Source organism: Papio anubis, chromosome X (assembly GCF_008728515.1).
Source record: "Papio anubis isolate 15944 chromosome X, Panubis1.0, whole genome shotgun sequence".
Taxonomy (NCBI): Eukaryota; Metazoa; Chordata; class Mammalia; order Primates; family Cercopithecidae; genus Papio; species Papio anubis.
In genome coordinates this window covers 142,288,435-142,309,206 of record NC_044996.1, presented here as the reverse complement: position 1 = coordinate 142,309,206, position 20,772 = coordinate 142,288,435, and positions in this window count along the sequence as shown.

Genomic DNA, 20,772 nt, shown 5'->3' with positions numbered 1-20,772 from the left:
CTCTCAATTTTGCTGTAAACCTAAAACTCCTCTAAAATATAAACTCTATTTTTAAAAAATAAAAAGTAATAAAATTTTGTTGAAAAAAATTATTCTTGGCTGGACACGGGAGCTCATACCTGTAATCCCAGCACTTTGGGAGGCTGAGGCAGGTGGATCACCTGAGGTCAGGAGCTCGAGACCAGCCTGGTCAACATGGTGAAACCCCATCTCTACTAAAAATGCAAAAATTAGCCAGGCGTGGCAGCGCATGCCTGTAATCCCAGCTACTCAGGAGGCTGAGGCAGGGGAATCACTTGAGCCCAGACGGCAGAGGCTGCAGTGAGATCGTGCCACTGCACTCCAGTCCGGGTGATAGAGTGAGACTCTGTATCAAAAAAAAGAAAAGGAAAAGTCATTCTCCTAAGTTCAGAAAAGAACAGGATGAGGGGTGAGTAGGGAGGTTGTTTTTATTTTCCCATTGAAAACCACTCAATCAATATGGATGGATGAGAAACAGCATTTTCCGGACATCATTATCTACTTAGGTATCTTTGAAAATTCCAAGTGGAGCAAGGAAACAGCACGAGGAACCAGCAGAAGGAAGTGCTGGGAACAAGCTGGGCCTCTCCCATGGTTTTGGGTGGCATAGAGCTGCCGGGAGACTGGAATTTCATGGAGACTTTGCATGAAGTCTGCCTCGTTGGGTCAGGTTTGCCGTCAGCATGCAACACCTTGGGAACAGACAGCCGGGTAGAAAGCAGCAGGGCAAATCCATGAGGATGTCAGAGGCCGCAAGACAACCACGCCTAAGGAAAAACATCACACTAAGGTCACACTTGCTTTCATTTCTGAATCATAAATGTGCGAGATGGAGGCATATGGATGGATGAAGCAAATTAATGAAGTGTGCAGCTGTCCTGTCGGATTGCTAGGCAATAGAAACAAAACCCAGGCGGCTGTCGTGAAGAATGCAGACAGCCTGCACCACCGCCCACAGAGCTTGCTGCATGACAAAACCAATGAGACTCCCAGAACAGGCGGGAAAACATGTCCAGGGTTCTCAGAAATGCCTTCGGCAGAGCTGTGCCTCTAGGGAGTTGCATTCGCCACAGAGATCCTCACTTAGCGAAAAGCGACAGCTTCCCTGCTCGTTTCCAAAATGAGCACCTGTTGAATTGTTTGAGTTGTGATGAATGCAAAAAAAAAAAAAAAAAAAAATCTCAGGGGAAAAAGCTAAAACATTAAGGAATTTTTTTTATTTGCATGGGTTATCAGCCCCCGCAAGTCTCATGATGCTGCTGTCAGTCCGAGACCTGATGTCATAGCCTGAAAAACTCTGCTCAGCGTCTGAGGTTTAGACTCCCCTCTTAACAAAAGTAATTTATCTTGACCTCCTAGTTAAGAAACCACAGGTATTTAGAATATTGTACAAAAAGGGACTGCCAGAAAAATCTCATACTCGTGTGCAGTGGGCTTTGCTCAGATGCGGGAAATGAAAGACATGTTCAGACACAGCACCCTCCAGTTTTGCGGTGGGCCAAATATTACAGAAATGGTTCAACCCTGTCACCGAGATCATGTGAATTAACTTTGTCCTCACCCTTTTCAACAAAGGGTGCTGGGATAATTGGCTAGCCACATGCAGGAGAATGAAACTGGATCCTCATCTCTCATCTTATACAAAAATCAGCTCAAGATGGATCAAGGGATTAAATCTAAGACCTGAAATAAAAATTCTAGAAGATAACATTGGAAAAACCCTTCTTGACATTGGCTTAGGCAAGGATGTCATGATCAAGAACCCAAAAGCAAATGCAATAAAAACAAAGATAAATAGCTGGGACTTAATTAAACTAAAGCGCTTTTGCATGGCAAAAGAAACAGTCAGCAAAGTAAACAGACAACCCACAGAGTGGGAGAAAACCTTCCCAATCTATACATCTGACAAACGACTAATATCCAGAATCTACAATGAACTCAAACAAATCAGAAAGAAAAAAAACAAACAATCCCATCAAAAAGTGGACTAAGGACATGAACAGACAAGTCTCAAAAGAAGATATACAAATGGCCAGCAAACATATGAAAAAATGCTCAGCATCACTAATGATAAGGGAAGTGCAAATCAAAACCACAATGCGATACCACCTCACTCCTGCAAGAATGACCATAATCAACAAATCAAAAAACATTAGATGCTGGCGTGGATGTGGTGAACAGGAATACTTCTACACTGCTGGTGGGAATGTAAATTAGTACAGCCACTCTGGAAAACAGTGTGGAGATTCCTTAAAGAACTAAAAGTAGAACTACGATTTGATCCAGCAATCCCACTACTGGGTATCTACCCAGAGGAAAAAAATAAATCACTATTCGAAAAAGATACTTGCACACGCATGTTTATAGCAGCACAATTGACAACTGCAAAATCGTGGAACCAACCCAAATGCCCATCAATCAATGAGTGGATGAAGAAATTCTGGCATATACGTACAATGAGATGCTACTCAGCCATAAAAAGGAATGAATTAACGGCATTTGCATTGGCCTGGATGAGATTGGAGACTATTATTCTAAGTGAAGTAACTCGGGAATGGAAAACCAAACATCGTATTCTCACTCATAAGTGGGGCTAAGCTATGAGGACTCAACAGCATAAGAATGACACAATGGACTTTGGGGACTTGGGAGGAAGGCCGGAAGGGGAGCGAGGGATAAAAGACTACAAATAGGGTGCAGTGTACACTGCTTGGGTGATGGGTGCATCAAAATCTCGCAAATCACCACTAAAGGACTTACTCATGTAACCAAACACCACCTGTTCCCCAAAAATCTATGGAAATATAAAAAAATAAAAATAAAAACTCTGTCCTGGAACCAGGTTGGTTTTGGGCATTGTGTTGTGTTGTGTTGTGCTGTGGCATGTGTGGCCTTGTTTGAGTGGTATCTGCACAGAACTACCCAATGAGGTGTCTGGGATGGTTTGCTCCCTTGGTGATCTCGAGGTGCGGTCTCAAGTGTTTTGTTGTACTATGTGGTGTCATTGCTTGTTCTTCCTTGTGTGGGCTGTTTATTAGTCAGGATTCTCTGGAGAAACAGAACCAACAGGAGATATGTACATATAGAGAGAAAGATTAAAATAAAGTATATTAGTTCGTTTTCACACTGCTGATAAAGACATACCCAAGACTGGGCAATTTACAAAGAAAGAGGTTTAATGGGCTTACAGTTCCACATGGCTGGGGAGGCCTCAGAATCATGGCAGAAGGCAAGGAGGAGCAAGAGTTCACTGCACTCCAGCCTGGGTGATAGACGGAGACCCAGTCTCATTTTTAAAAAGAGGAACCCAATATATTATTATTACAACTCTTATTAATAGTTGCTTTGATTTTCTGCTTCTTTATTCAATGGTACCTAATTGAACAACATGCAGCCCACCACCAGCAGTCCATTTTCTATAAAACTTCTAACAGGACCAGGTGCAGTGGCCCACGCCTGCAATCCCAACACTTTGGGAGGCCGAGGTGGGCGGATCACAAGGTCAGGAGATCAAGACTAGCCTGTTCAAAACCAGCCTGGCCAACACGGTGAAACCCAGTCTCTACTAAAAATACAAAAATTAGCTGGGCACTGTGTGGGTGCCTGTAATCCCAGCTACTCAGGAGGCTGAGGCAGGAGAATTGCTTGAACCTGGTAGGTGGAGGTTGCAGTGAGCCAAGATCGCGCCACAGCACTCCAGCCTGATCGAAAGAGCAAGACTCCATCTCGGGCGGGGGCGGAGGGGGGAACTTCTAACAGGATGTAGTATCTTCTCTTGTAGGTTGGTGCATGGTGAGAATTTATGTTGCAAAATGGGCTGTCATGTTGCTTATACAGATCAAGAGGGCTAACACTGGTAATCGTTAATTCTTGAGTGAATCACATCATGATTTTTTGTGTTTTTAGTTTGTCCCTGGTAGATTCTGTGTCAAGAGTTTCCCATATGTTCAGAACTACAAATGAGGTCAGAATTTTGGAATTTCAAGTTTGGCCCCCATAGAGTAGATTGGGTAAGAGTGGGTTTTTTACGTAACACTGATTTATTTTACTGTTGATGGGGAAAGATATGCATTGGACAAAACTCAGTTATTCCAGTATCCCTCCTTTGCCATTTGTAAGTATCCTTGAAATTTTTTTTTAATTTCCCTGCCTTATCTTCCTAGGGAAAAAAAAGGTCAGAAGATAGGTCTAATCTGCCTGGTGTCTGACAAAGCACAGATCTTTTCAGATCATTGATTTTTGTTTGTTTTTAGGAGGCCAAGTCTAGCTCCATACCTTAGGGTGGAATGCGGTGGTGTGATGATGGCTCACTGCAGCCTCAACTTCCCAGGCTCAAGCAATCCTCCCACTTCAGCCTCCTGAGTAGCTGGGACTACAGATGTGCACCACCACACCCAGCTCATTTTTGTATTTTTTGGTAGAGATGAGGTCTCGCTATGTTGCCTTATTTATTTATTTATTTAGCTAACTATCTTTGTATTGTGTATAGTGTTTTCCTATATCTGATTCAAGAATGAATACAAAGATAGATTTTATCTGAAGATATTCTATCAAGTTTAAAACCATACAGTTGAACATATTGATAATTCTTTGGTCAAAAATGGTTCTGGGGTGTATTTCTCCGTTACATACACCTGGAGTACATTTCCTTATTAAATAAGTCTCTATGAGAGGAAGGATAAGTTCAGGGGTTCTATTATACCACATGATGACTAAAATAAACAACAATGTATTACATACTTAAAAATTGCTAAAAGAGTAGATTTTAAATGTTCTCTCCACCAAAAACCGAGAAGTTGGTGAGGTGATGTTTATGCTAACTAGTGTCATTTGGCCGTTTTGCAATGGAAACACATATCAAAGCATCATGATGTTACTGGGCTCATGCGGTGGCTCACGCCTATAATCTCAGCATTTTAGGAGGCCCAGGCTGGAGGATCACTTGAGGCCAGAAGTTCGGACCAGCCTAGGCAATATAGTGAGACCCCCATCTCTACAATAAATTTAAAAAATTAACCAGGCATGGTGGCACGGGACTGTAGTCCCAGCTACTGGGAAGGCTGAGGCAGGAGGATCACTTGAGCCCAGAAGGTCAAGGCTGCAGTGAGTTATGACCACACCACTGCACTCCAGCCTGGGTGACAGAGAGAGACTCTGTCTCAAATAAAGGAAAAACAAAACAAAACAAAACATGTCATGCCTCATAAATATACACCATTTTTATTTATCAATTAAAAATAAATTAAGTTTTGAAAATACCCTCCCTTTTAAAAAACGAGTCTATATGAAACATCTATATACCCCTAGCTGGGAGGCTGAGGCAGGAGGATCACTTGAACCCAGGAGGTTGAGGCTACAGTAAGCTGTGATCGCACCACTGCACTCCAGCCTGGCTGACAGAGTGAGACTCTGTCTCAAAAAATAAATAAATAAATAATAAATAAATATGTTTAAGAAACAATTCGTGAAGACTTTCCAATTTGTTCCATTTCATGTGTTAGCTGATTTAGATTTTGAACAAGAAGACAGGAGTGATAAAGTTTGTACTTGGGTCCCCTGACGAATGTTCATGTTTTCATACACTTAGATGGGCATTTTTTCCATCACAAATGAGATTATGTCAATGTGTCCTGGGAAACACTAGGAAATTTGCATTTGATTGCAAATCAAAACATAACGAAATTTCACTCAAAGTGTCTTTTCTGCAACACGCATTTTTATGATACTCTGGAGATTGTTTAAAGAGGCATCATTATGAAGAAGTATATATTCATGCAGACAGAAACACAGTGCAGGATCTACCATAACTAAGGCCTAATTTCCACCAGGAAATCCAAGCTCGCGTCTGCCTGATCACATACTTGTTTAGTAATTGCAAATTATCTGAACTCCAGGCTTCTTCTGGAGATCACCAAGGGGCTTCTTTTAATCAGTACCGGAAGCTGAGAATCAGGGAAATCACTGAATTTCATATTACTCAAATGTATTTTTATTGCAAAAGGTACTTCATTAAGAACTACAAGTAACCATTTTACTTTATTTTTCATTTTACCATTTTTATTGAATTAGTATTTCCGTATTTTCTGCAGACATTTGGTATTTCCTTTTAAAACATTTTTGTTTTCCAATTGTATTAGGACACAGACACACACAGAGGTTTGATCACGTGAGGACACAGGAAGAAGACAGCATTTATAAGTCAAGGAGAGAGGCCTCAGGAGGAATCAGCCCTGCCCACATCTTGATCTCAGGCTTCCAGCCTCCAGGACTGTGGGAGAATCATTGTCTGTTATTTATAAGCCTCCCAGTCTGTGGTATTCTGTGATAGTAGCCTGAGATGGACTAAGACACCTCATAAGAAGACAGGATAAGGACACAGACACACACAGAGGGACGACCCTGTGAGGACACAGGGAGAAGACGGCATCTCCAAGCCAAAGAGAGAGGCCTCAGGAGGAACCAGTCCTGCCCACGCCTTGATCTCAGACTTCCAGCCTCCAGGACAGTGGGAGAATCAATGTCTGTTGTTTAAGCCAAGCATTCTGGGGGACCTGGTTATGCAGCCCTAGCAAACTAACACAGCAAGCATTATTTTCTCTCCTATATCTCAGGGTAAATCACCTTCCTTTAAAATGGTAGGACCCTATTTCATAAAAATGCATTCCCATCTCTCATGTCTATTTTTCTCAGAGTAATAACTATGAGTAGAGTCTCACCAATAAAGTTCTTTACCTAACATATAAAACTGGCCTTAACCACTAAGCCCTGAAAATTCATTTTAGATTTTCAATGTAATAATAGTTTTTACAACAGGAAAACCAAATTCAGTTACAATAATCTAAAAAGCACCCTCAAGTACATCATGTTCTTATTTTAATTCTTCTTTTACTCACACAATTCTCTTAGATGAAAAAAAAAAAAAGAATAAGAAGACGAAGAAGAACCTCCAACTGTAATCCAAGAAATTGTGGCTGGGCACAGTGGCTCATGGCCGTAATCCCAGCACTTTGGGAAGCCGAGGCGGGTGGATCACTTGAGATCAGGGTTTCGAGACCAGCCTGGCCAACATAGCGAAACCCCATCTCTACTAAAAATACAAAAATTGGCCAGGCGTAGTGACACGTGCCTGTAGTCCCAGCAACTTGGGAGGCTGAGGCAGGAGAATCACTTGAACCCAGGAGGCAGAGGTTGCAGTGAGCCGAGATCGTGCCACTACACTCCAGCCTGGGTGACACAGCAAGACTCTGTCTCAAAAAAAAAAAAAAAAAAAAAAATAAAAAGAAATTGCAGTAGGAAGCTGCCATATCCAAGTAGCTACGTTTGTGAATTAGGAGGATAAAGGAAATTGAAGAGGAGGATGACAAGAATGAGACCTCAGATGTGCTGTTTGTTTTCTCTTCTAATGGGTGTTTGCAAAAGAGTGGCACGTATAAGAGAAACTTAAGCTGTTAAAATAATTGCAGTATGCAATCCTTGGCTTGTCTTTCTTCCTGGTATTATGGGACTGTCTTTCCAGAGTTAGAATGGTGTTTCTAGGAAACCCAAGAAAAATATATTCATTTTCATCAGAAACTTAATGGGTGCATTTATTGAGAGCCTTCTCTGTGGTCATGCTGATATCACAGCAAACTCCATGATAGTTTGCTGAGTAAAGCAAACAGTGTTTAAATGCAGCAGTCCCCAACCTTTTTGGCACCAGGGACTGGTTTCGTGGAAGACAACTTTTCCATGGCTAGGGTTACAGGCAGGATGGTTTCAGGATGATTCAAGCACATTGCATTTATTGTGCACTGTATTTCTATTATTATTACATTGTAATATACAATGAAATAATTTAACAACACACCATCATGTAGAATCAGTGGGAGCCCTGAGCTTGTTTTCCTGCAACTAGACAGTCCCATCTTGGGGGGATGGGAGACAGTGACAGATCATCAGGCATTAGATTCTCATAAGGAGCGTCAACCTAGATCCCTCGCATGTGCAGTTCACGATAGGGTTCATGCTCCTATGAGAATCTAATACCACCGCTGATTTGCCAGGAGGTGGCGCTCAGGAGGTAGAGTGAGTGATGGAGAGCAGCTGCCAATACAGATGAACCTTTGCTTGTCCACCTGCTACTCACCTCCTGCTGTGCGGCCCAGTTCCTAACAGGCCACATGGGGAACCCTGTTTTAACATATATCATCTCTAATCTTTCCCCCCAAATCTCTGTAATATAAAGATTATTATTCCCAATGTACATCAAAAGACCCTGTAGGGCAGAGATGTAAAAGCATCAGCCTGATACTCTGTTGCTGGCATATATCATAGATGGTCATCAAATCCTAATTTTATACAGTTGCACGAAAGACATAAGTTCTAATATTTGACAGTAGGATAAGGTGCCTGTAGTTAGTAATAATGTATTGTGTATTTTAAAATAGCTAGAAGAGAAGATTGAAATGTTCCCAACACATAGAAATGATTAATTCTCATGTTACAGATACTCCAAATACATCTGGCCTGATCACTACATATTCTATGCAAGCAACAAACTATCACATGTACCCCATAGATATGTAAAATAGCATGTATCAATAATAGAAAAAAAAGTAAATGCAAGCAAGTTTCTCAAAAAAAATCTCAGTTTCTTCAAGTATCTGATATCATCCTTAAACCTGCAACTCCCTGTGCAAGAAGTCAAGCTCGATTTTGGCTAGGGCTTGTGGGGCGCCTGATGTTTAGTTTGCACACCATCCAATTTCACGGGGTTTTTTTTTGATGTATTCCATGCATCACTCTTCTGCAAAGCACTTGGTCCTAAGCTCACCATGAGCTCCAAAGGGTGGGAGCATCCACGGGAAGGAAGGTCTTTTCTGGGGTCATAAGCATTGCTTTGCTCAGAAGCAGCCTGGGCAGATGGAATTCTGGGCAAAGGATGCCAGGACATATGTTATAGTGCAAATCAGGCTGAAATATGAGAAAATGGCCGATGAGGGGATGTGTTGAGAACGAGGCAAAGGAGTCTGGCTTTCCCTTTTCCTGGGATAGCTGGAAGCATTTGAAGGATTTTGAGCATGAGAGAGGCGTGAGCAGAGATGAGCTGCTCAGACAGAAGTTGGCCTGTGGTTTGGGGTCCCCTAGACAGGAAAAGATTAGAAGCAGGGACACCACTGGGAATCAACAATTGATAGCCAAAAATTCACCCAATCACAATGGCAGGAAATGGCCTCAGAATACCTTGGATGCTGAAGGTCCCTTGTGTTAGTCAGATTGAATATACTTTGGATCTGGAGGTATACATTATATATTATGTATAATAGATATATTATGTATAATATACATTATTATAATTTAATATCTTAAATATTATAGTATATACTACTTAAATACTATATGTAATATATAGTATTTCAAATATTATAAAACACAAATTACATATTGTTTATTTCATATTAGATATTAAATTGTCATTACTCTTAATGGCAGAAACTACAATTACTTTTGCACCAACCTAATAATATGTAATATATAACTATATGATATAATATACCATCATATGTCTATGTTATATATATTATATACTATGTAACCTATATACTATGTAATATATTATGTACTATGTAATATATGATATAATTAAATATGTTATATGTAATATATATCATATCCATTATATAACATATATGTCATATATTACATAGCATAAGGTGTCATATATCATATAACATGGTGTTATGTCTATGTATGTTATATACATTATATACTATGCAATTTATGTTATATACTATATAGTATATTACATTATAATTCAATATGTTATATGTAATATATATCATATACATTGTATAATATATATGTCATATATTATATAGTATAAGGTGTCATATATTACATAACATATAGTATTATAAATTATGTAATAGATAATATAGTTATATATAAGATGATGTAAATTATATATAATGTATAGCTATATTTTATAAATATATTTTATATCATATATAACATTTTATACTATTTTATTATTATATTATTTATTTTATTATTATACCATTTTATAGTATTTATATTATATATTACATTTTAAACATTTAAAATATTACATATTATTTACAGATAACATTAAATTTTAATAACAATTTATTATATATGACATACATATACAAATAATTATATATAATATGCAATATAATAAATAATGAAATATTTATCAATAATGGTGACTTCAAAACACAAAATCAAAATGTTTATCGATGTGATGTCAAAAGGCTGTTGTTATTAAGCTCTGAATGGAAGGGACCAGTCTTATTGGGCAGAGGTGGAAAGACAGAATGCATTTTCCTATTCATATTTAACCAAGATCTATTGTGCTTGTATTTGTAGCAGCAACAGCACCAAGAGGACATGATCCCTGTCCTCGGAGTCACACATTGTCCAAAAACTCACACAAAATAAGATGCTAGGGATGAACTTAGAAAGTGCTATGAAATAATAGCGGGGTATGGTGGCGCGTGCCTGTAATCCCAGCTACCCGGGAGGCTGAGGCAGGAGAATCGCCCGAATCCAGGAGGCAGAGGTTGCAGTGAGCCAAGATCGTGCCACTGCACTCCATCCTGGACGACAAGGGAAGACTCCATCTCAAAAAATTAAATAATTAATTAAAATTTAAAAATAAAATAAAATTAGTAATAATCACAAATCACATAGCAATGAGCTTCCTGGAAGCTAAAGGAAAAAAGTGAGACATCTTCTGTGTTATGATTAATACATTTCTTTGGTAAGAAATTATGCAAAGCTTTTCCAGTCATATCTGAGTCATTCACACCAAAAATGTCTTCAACAGTACCCCTGCAGGAAAGACAGGATCACAACTGAAAAGTGCAATCTGTTACAGATATTCTAATTTTAGAGGTCCGTGCACAATAAGAAAGTACTGCTCAGCAGTAGCAATTCTGTGGAGAACTACAACAGAAGTGGGCTAAGAACTCAGCTTTTGGATGGTCCAGATTTTATTTTACTGAAAATAAAATCTATGCTATCCAGGACCATGAGTCCTTCAAAAATGCTCCTCCAATAGCGTGTCTCTCAAGTAGTTCCATTTTAGGATCATATCATCTGGCAGAAGCATGGATAACCTGCATTTTTCTGCGGTTGTTTAAGCGCATGTGCATAAACCCTAATGATCGATGATGAGAAGAACGTGGTTACAACCCTGCAAAGGAAGGTTCACGGCAGAATGGCTGCTGGGCTTCCCTCAGTGCAGCTAATATAGTTCTTAAAAATGAAAGTCCTCTCCACTTCTATCTATCTATCTATCTATCTATCTATCTATCTATCTATCTATCTATCTATCTATCTATCTATGTTTCTATCCATCATCTATCATCTATCATCTTTTTATCTATCTTTCTATCATCTATCATCTATCTATTTGTCTACCTATCACTTATTACCTATCATCTTTCTGTCTTTCCATCATGTATGTATCATCTATCTATTTTTTCTGTTTCTCTATTCTCTATGTTTGTATTTCCATCTCCTATACACACACACACACGCACACACACACACACACACACCAAATCTCCAATCTTCTGCTCCCTTTGGCAATATAGTTAGATCATTTTATTCTAGGAAATATGTCCAAGGAAAACATGGGAGTCACTGGTCCCGACCACAGAAATATTTCTATCACAAAGAACATGGATTGAGCAATGCAGTCTCTTTGTGAAGAATGAGGATCCATTTTATGCAAAAGATAACTTTACATAGCCAGAACCACTGTATGGATTTCCTGTGCATACACTCATTTCATTTTGGTGATCATCTGCCAAAAATAATTATATGTATTCTCAAAAATTTATCACAAGCCACTGTTAGGACAATGGCTTCATTGTAGGAACCACTGTCCATTGATACATTACTTAATTATAGTACGGTTGACCTTTGAACAACACGGGTTTGAACTTTGTGGTCCACTTAGAAGGGGATTGGATTCTCTTCCACCTCTGGCACCACTGAGTCAGCAAGACCAACCCTTCTCTTCCTCCTCAGCCTCCTCAATGTGAAGACACTGAGGATGCACACTTTTATGATGATCCACTTCCACTCATGAATAGTAAATGTGTTTTCTGTTCCTTATTATTTTCTTAATGACATTTTCTTTTCTTTAGCTTGCTCTATTGTAAGAATACAGTATTTAATACATATAACATATAAAATATGTGCTAATCGACTGTTTATGTTATCATGAAGGCTTCCACTCAAAAGTAGGTTATTATTAGTTATGTTTTGGGAGAGTCAAAAGTTACGAGTGGATTTTTTTTTTTTTTTTTTTTTTGGAGACGGAGTTTCACTCTTGTTGGCCAGGCTGGAGTGCAGTGACTCGATCTCTGCTTACTGCAAACTCCGCCTCCCGGGTCCAGGTGATTCTTCTGCCTCAGCCTCCCGAGTAGCTGGGATTACAGGCACACGCCACCACGCTTGGCTAATTTTTGTATTTTTAGTAGAGACGGGGTTTCACTATGTTGGCCAGGCTGGTCTTGAACTTCCGACCTCAGGTGATCCACCCACCTCAATCTCCCAAAGTGCTGGGATTACAGGCATGAGCCACCATGCTCAGCCTACAGGTGGATTTTTTACTGCATGGGGTGCTGGTACCCCTAACTCCCACATTGTTCAAGAGTCTACTATACATTAATATACTCTTGGGGTGTGTGTTTGTTGTAATACTCTGAGTGTTGGAGAAGGTACAGAATTTTTCACCTCCTCTCTTTTTCCTGCTATGGAAACAGGAATCCTGACCCCTGGGCTATTTCCCATGGTGACATCAATTAAATTTGGCCTCAACTCCTGAAAGGAGAGGGAACAGATTGTATTGGATGACCACATCACCAGCTCAATAAAGAGCCAAATTTAGCCATGACAAGAAACTGGTGAATCTCACAGAGGCAGGCATGAAAAGACTCATTGCAATGGTTTAACAAGAAGGTGACTCTACTGTAAATTCCCACTCACTCAAAATTCCTGTGATTGGGAAGCTTATGCAGGTGAAATTTGTCTTCTGTCCTTCACCGAAAGAACAATTACACAAATCCCAAGAATCTGCTTAAAAGGTGTGTTGAAGGCATTCTACACAACCATTATAAGGTTGAGTAGAATTAAGTATCCAATGCAATGGACACCTATAATGACCATTCTGAGTTACTGTGAGATAGTGTATAGAACGATAACAAATTTGAATACAATTAAATATAAAAATAAATATGTGCAATGGTGCCTCGAGATGGTTATAATGTAACCATGATTTGGAAATAGTACATCTGTAATGAAAGAAAGAGAAGATGCTATGTCTCTGCTCCATCTCTTATAGCTATAGCTTCTTCCTGAAGCAACTTATGGCTCTATCATGTGGTTTTCATAAGAAAAATGATAAGAGCAGAATATTTGAACTTTCTTAGCTAATATGCTCAATGGATGAATGAATAGATAGATAGACGATGGATAGATTAGATAGATAATTGATAGATGATAGATAGATAATAGATGGATAGGTAGGTAGATGATAGAGATGAGATTTTGATAGGTAGGAAAGTAGGTAGATAGATGATAGATGGATGAGTAGATAGATAAGCGATGGATTGATAAAGACAGAAGACATAGATGATGATAGATGGATATAGATGAATAGAGAGATGATAGATGAGACAGATGATAGACACATAAGATAACAGATAAATGGATAAGAGGAGATAAATGGATAGATAATAGATAGATACATAGACTGATACAGAGACATGAGAATTTAATAGGTAGGGAAGTAGGTACACAGAAAGCTTGATAGATGGATGAGTAGATAGATGATAGATGGATAAAATGGAAGAGAGAGAGATAGATATGAGATAGACAATGATAGCTAAACTAATAAATCTAATAGCTATTACATATGATATGAACTTATACTCACATCCACACAGTTGAGGTTTGCATGTAGAGGAATAGTTAGATGTCAGCAATTTGTATTGAATTACAATGGTACTTTGTATATTTAAGTGTCATAAGCCAAATTCTAAATAATCTAAACCTTTTAAAATTCTCAATTCACTAGAATCCTGAGTTAAAAAGAACTCACTACCCTCCAATTCCAAATAATTTCTGGAGAGTAATGATGCAGTTGAGAGAAACCCACAGCCTCTCTGAAGAAACTTCTCCACTGCATTCCCTGGAAACAGGCACTCTTTGGGGCTCTCATTTGCCTCGAGCTAATGATTTTATTCTCTTTGTTTGCTTATAGGGGGAAACAACTATGTTATAAATCAATGAGTTCTAGCTTTGTGCACTGAATCTGGAGATCCGACAGGTTTGGAAAATTATTTTTGGAGCTGACCTCACTCATCTGTGCCGGCCTTGGCAGAGGGTGTGGTTAGATGCTGGTTCTGCTCACATAGATATGCCAGATGGAAAAAAATAAAAGTACTTTCAACAAACCAAGAAGTGGTGACCCAGATATAAAGAATGAGCATTTGTTTCCAGTGTCCGCTGGTGACTCACCCCATTCTGTCATTGGTCAGAGCCTTCCCGTTCTGAGGCACAGTCCTGGCAAAGGCCGGGTTCTGGAAGGCCAGGGCTTGCCTGAGAGATAATGATTCAGGAATCAGACAGGGGGGCGGGTGTTGGGTAATTGCATCGCTCTACCCTCAGCATGAGTTAGAAAAGGATTGCACTCCAAATTCTGCTGCGGGTCTTCATTCTCTACTCTGTGTGTGTGTGTGTGTGTGTGTGTGAGAGAGAGAGAGCGTCTTACTCTGTCGCTTAGGCTGGAGTGCAATGGCACGATCTCAGCTCACTGCAGCTTTGACCTCCTAGGGTCAAGCTATCCTCCCACCTCAGCCTCCGAACTAGCTGAGACTACAGGCTCAAACCATCATGCCTGGCTAATTGTTTTGCATTTTTTGTAGAGACAGGGTTTTGTTACGTTGCCCAGGCTGATCTCGAACTCCTAAGCTCAAGCAATTTACATGCATCGGCCTCCCAAAATGCTGCGATTACAGGCATGAGTCACCACACCCGGCCACCATTCTCTGCTTTTCACTTGAGTAAAAGCATTTAAAAGCAAGGGTGAGCTCTGACAAAGAAAGCTCTTGCCCAATTCCATAAACAGAAAAAGGATGAGGGATGAGTGTTCAGGATACTGAGTATCTTGAATATAGTGGAACATCTGGGTTTTGGTTTTTTGTTTTTGAGACAGAGTCTTGCTCTGTTGTCCAGGCTAGAATGCAGTGATATAATCCTAGCTTATTGTAGCCTCGACCTCGTGGACTCAAGTGATCCTCCCACCTCAGCCTCCCGATAGATGGAACTGCAGGTGTGCAGCAGCACAGCTGGCTGTTTTATTTCTTTAATTGTTGTTGTTGTTGTTGTTGTTTTGAGACGGAGTCTCGCTCTGTCACCCAGGCTGGAGTGCAGTGGCAGAATCTCAGCTCACTGCAAGCTCCGCCTCCCGGGTTCACGCCATTCTCCTGCCTCAGCCTCCCGAGTAGCTGGGACTACAGGCGCCCGCCACCGCGCCCAGCTATTTTTTGTATTTTTAGTAGAGATGGGGTTTCACCATGGTCTTGATCTCCTGACCTCGTGATCCACCCACCTCGGCCTCCCAAAGTGCTGGGATTACAGGCGTGAGCCACCGCACCTGGCCCTATTTCTTTAATTTTTGTAGAGACGGAGTCTTACTATGTTGCCCAGGCTGGTCTCAAACTCCTGGGCTCAAGCTATCCTCCTGCCTTGGCTTCACAAAGTGCTAATATCCTTTCCTTTGACACTCATTTGTTAGGGGAATGCATTTATTCCTTACGGCTGCTGTAACAAATTGCCACCAATGTAGGGGCTTCCAACAACACGCGTATTGAACGTGCCATTACTTTTGCACCAGCCTAATACATACTCTCACGGTTCTGGAAGTTGGAAGTCCTGAATCAATACCACCGAGCTGAAGTCAAGGTATCTCCATGGTTGTGCTCCCTTGGAAAGCCTGTGGGGAGGATCCTTCCTTACCTCCTCCAGCTTCTGGTGGCTCCACAGTCATCAATCCAATCCTCAAGGCCAGCCTCTCTGAATTCTCTCTGTGCTCCGTCTCGCACCTTCTTCTCCTCTGTGGGTGTGTCAGATCTCCTTGTGTCTTCCTCACATTAGGATCCGTGTCTGGCAATTTAGGAGTCACCACTTCTGGGTTTGTTGAAAGTACTTTTTTTTTTTTCCATCTGGCATATCTAGTTGAGTGGAACCGGCATCTCCCCCAGGGCCTCTGCCAAGGCCAGCCCAGATGAGTGAGGTCAGCCCCCCAAAAATAATTTTGCAAATGTGTCAGATCTCCACGTTCAGTGCACAAAGCCACAACTCATTTATTAATCATCTAGTTGTTTCCCCTACAGGCGGGATCATCTGCCCATCTCAAGATCTGTACCTTACACACATCTGCAAAAATTCGTTTTTCCAAATAAGGTTCCATTCACAGGGTGCAGAGAGGAACAGCTGATCTGTTTGGGGCACATTATTCAGACTATGGCCGGGAATGAGTTGTCACCATTTTGGAAGGATGCATTTTTCAAAAATAATTTCAACTTTTATTTCAGATTCAGGGAATACTTGTGCAGGATTTTTTCCTGGGTACATTGCGTGATGCTGAGGTCTAGCGTACAACTGATCCTGTCACCCACGTAGTGAGCATAGCACCCAATAAGTACTTTTTCAACCCTTGCTGCCATCCCTCCCTCCCTGCTCTAGTAATCCCTGGTGTCTATCGTTGCCAGGAACGATGAATTTTTAAATTGATGTCTGTCCCAAGTATCCCTGGGAAAGACTGGGAGTGTGGTTACATTGTGGTCAGCAGTGTAATGCTGTTTCTCTGCTGGAAAATAAAGAAGTGGTGTTAAAACTGAAAGAGATCTTGGGAATCTTCCCCTCAGAGCTTACAAATATCTCAGCCAGGTCCTGGGAGGTCAGAAGGACCGAATGGGGCCAACCCCCTCACCAGCATCTCCCCCACCCATGCTGCCTGACCAAGATAAAATTAAATTATCTTTTACTGCAGCCAAATTCCCCTCGATTATCCTCTCTTCCATTTTTGTTCTGTTCTTCCCCCTCCTGGAAGACAGAATGAGCCTTTACTGCATGCGAATTGTTGGCTTTCTTGCCAGCCCAGGTCCTGACCCATGGGCTGTGCTTGAGGAGTCTTTGGAGTCTTTTGCAGGAGGACAGTCATACCAGCTTGAAGTAGACCCCACTTAAGAGGCAAAAGACTCCTGAAAAAGCTCATATTCAAGTGGTTCCAAAGTACTCATGTATAAGGGGGGCAAAAAGCAAATCTCAGCTCTCCAAGTAAAGAAAGAATGTTTTACAGCTATTTAAACATTGGTAACAAGAAACCTTTGACACAACTAGCTTCTCCCAAGCGAGCAAATAAGTACTCTTACTAATGTAAGAAACATGAATAAACACGAGAGAATTCCAACGAAACTCAAGGGGATCAACTTTTTTCTTTAACTTTTCACATCTGGAGCTTTCAAATTCTGTCAATTTAGCATCTAAAAAAATAATTGACACATGTTCAGCATATCCATATGCAATCAAGGTGCTGCCATTAAACATCATATGATACTTTTCATAGCTTGATAACAATAAATTATATTATAGCTCAGGAGGCATTTGAGATAGACTGTATGAATTTTCCTTTTTTATTAATGTTTTCTGTATTTTTCATATTTCCAGATAGTTTCCCCCAATGACACTGGTAATTCTGTTTTGTTTTGTTTTTTACATGATAAAGAGAGTTTAGCTTACACCCTTAGGTCTCAGCAAACTCCCTTGGTGATGGTGAGAGAAACTTTCCATCATTAACAAAAAACATATGCTGAGGTTTAGATGACATCAATCCGATTCCTGTGGAATGATGGGATTTGGGAGTTCTGTGCAGTTAAACAGAAAAAAAAAAAAAAAAAAAAAAGACAGAGAGAGAGACAGAGCCTTACAGTTTCCTCAGAACCATAATTTACATCAAGGGGAACAGAGAGAAGAGAATAAAAGGCCATTAATAAGAATGTCTTCTCACTATATCAGGGGACATGAGGCAATGACTAACAAGAACTGAGACAGCTTCTATGTATGGTGCTATTGTGATGGAATGTGTAGCATCACCTGTGGCAAGCCACATTCATCTTAGATACAAGGCTATTATCATATCCTCAGGGGAATGTTTATCTCCAGGGTGTTGGGTTCATTCCTCCCTCCCAAAACCCTGCTCTGCTCACCCATTCTAATCTCCCTGTTGGCCTCTTCGTTGGTCATGTCTTGACCACAGACACCACCTGACCAGGCTACACTCATGTTCTCCTCCTCCTGCTCACTCTCTCTTCTCCTTTTCTTTCAACAACTTTACATGAATCAAAGATGCCAGATGGTGCCAGACATTTTTAGAAGAAAAAAAAAAACACACATGGCAGATGTTCTCAGACTTTCCTGCCTTCACTAAGAAGTTTTCTCTTGACCTGCTCTTTCCCAAAAGCTATTGTCTACTCTCTCTTCTTCCCATCACTAGCAAATATCTTCCCCCATGGTCTACGCTCATTTTCTCCCATGGGCTATGGCACCCGCCATCTTCATTGCTCTGTGATGCCACCTTGGAAACATGGTTGAGATCTCATTTCCAACCAGGAACCCATTCTCAGGAGTTTATCTTCTTTGGGTTTCTGCCTTGTCTCTCTCTTCTGAAATCTATCCTCCCCTGGTTTCCACAGTGTCCTCCTTGCCTCTTCCTGATAGCGCTCATACTTCCCATATCTATCATTATATTTTATTGCTTTCTCTCCTCCACATACCCATATTTGTAAGAGTTTATGCTTGGTCTCTATTTTTCTCTGAGACCTCATCTACTTCTGCTCCATTAAATATCTCCCATACACACATGGCTCCCTGGGTCCCATACACACATGACTCCCTGGGTCCCATACACACATGGCTCCCTGGGTCCCATACACACATGACTCCCTGGGTCTTTAGCCTTTCCCTGGTGAGATTCAAATTGTCATTGATCTACTGAATCTGTTTACTTGGATGCCTCTATTTAACTCAAACTCATATTTATTAGCCCCTCACCTCATTTTAGGCCATTTTATGCTGCTGTCACAAATTACCACAGACTGGGTAACTTATGAAGAAAAGAAATTTATTCTCTCACAGTTCTGGAGTCTGGGAAGTCCAAAAACAAGGCATCATGGGTCAGGACTTGTTCTCCTAGTCTACAGAATGGTGCCTTGAATGCTGGGCCTTTCAGAGGGGAGAAAGGTTGTATCTTTATGTGGCAAAGGAACATGGGGGCTTGTCGGCAGAAGAGACAGAGAAAGAGAGAGAGAGGAGAACCCACCCCCACCCAAGCTCTTCTTATGGCTGCTTTAATGCACTCATGAGGTGGAGCCCTCATGACCTAAACACCTCCCATCAGGCTCCACCTCCCAAAACTGTTGCATTGGAAGTTATGTATCCAACACATGCATTTTGGAGGGGACAAAACCTTCAAACCATAGCATTCCCTTCATCCCCATGTACCACCATTACATGGCATATCTCAAGGAGTCACTATCTGTTTATCCAAGTGAGAAATCATGGCCACATTTTTTAGCTTCCATGTCCAATCGTCATCCTCACATCAGACCTGGCAAAATGTTCCACCAAGTCTGTGGATAACTTCCTTCTCCAATCTTTCCCTTTCTCCTTAGTCCCTCTGCTGTTTTCCTGGTTCAACTCATCATCTCTCTGAAGGCTAAGACAGACACTGGTAACTCTCATTCTCTCCTTTGTATTTTTTGTTGTGGAATGCCCCCCTACCTGCCAAAGTTTTTGTTGGGCACATTTCTGCCCTTATAGGGATACCTTTCCCCAGCCAGCCTCCCTTGCGGGTAGTGGCAGCATATGACCAAGTGTATCAATGAGCTATGAGAAGAATGGGCTGGCCCTCTACTGCCTTTCTTTTTTTTTTCTTTTTTTTTTTTTTACTTTCCTGAGGGCTAGTTCCTGTAGATGTTGTTTGCTGAGCATGTATAACACTCTTTGGTATAGCTAAGATAGCAATGAGAGCTAGGTTCCCTGAAAAGACTTTCCTGTGTGCCTACTAAGCCACATTGGACCTATACTTAGAAACAACCTTATCTCTCATTGGAAGTGTATATCACCGTCATCATCATGACCATAATCATCACCATCATCATGACTATCATCACTAACACCATCATCACCATCACCACCATCACCATCACCATCCTCACCATCACCATCATCATCATCACCATCATCATCATCTAAATTTTCTACTTTATTTAGATCTCCTTGGTTTTCCCCTAATATCCTCTTTCTGTTCCAGCATCTTCCAAGATCTTACATTAAATTTAGTTATGACATCTCTTTATGCTGCTCTTGGATGAGACACTTTCTTAGACATTCCTTATTTTTGATGACCTTGACAGTATTGAGGACACTTGGCAAATATTTTCTAGGATATCCCTAAATTAGGACCTGTCAGATTTTTTTTTCATGATCAGACTGGGTTTACAGGTTTTGGTGAGGAAAACCATGGAAGTAAAATGCCACGTTCATTGTATCATATCAAGAGTGCCTTCAAGGACCTACCAGCGGGGATTATGGCAATGGACTGTAACAGCTGTCATTGGCAGTTTCCAAATTAAGGTTCTCTCCTTTTCTTTTCTTTTTTGCTTGTTCTGC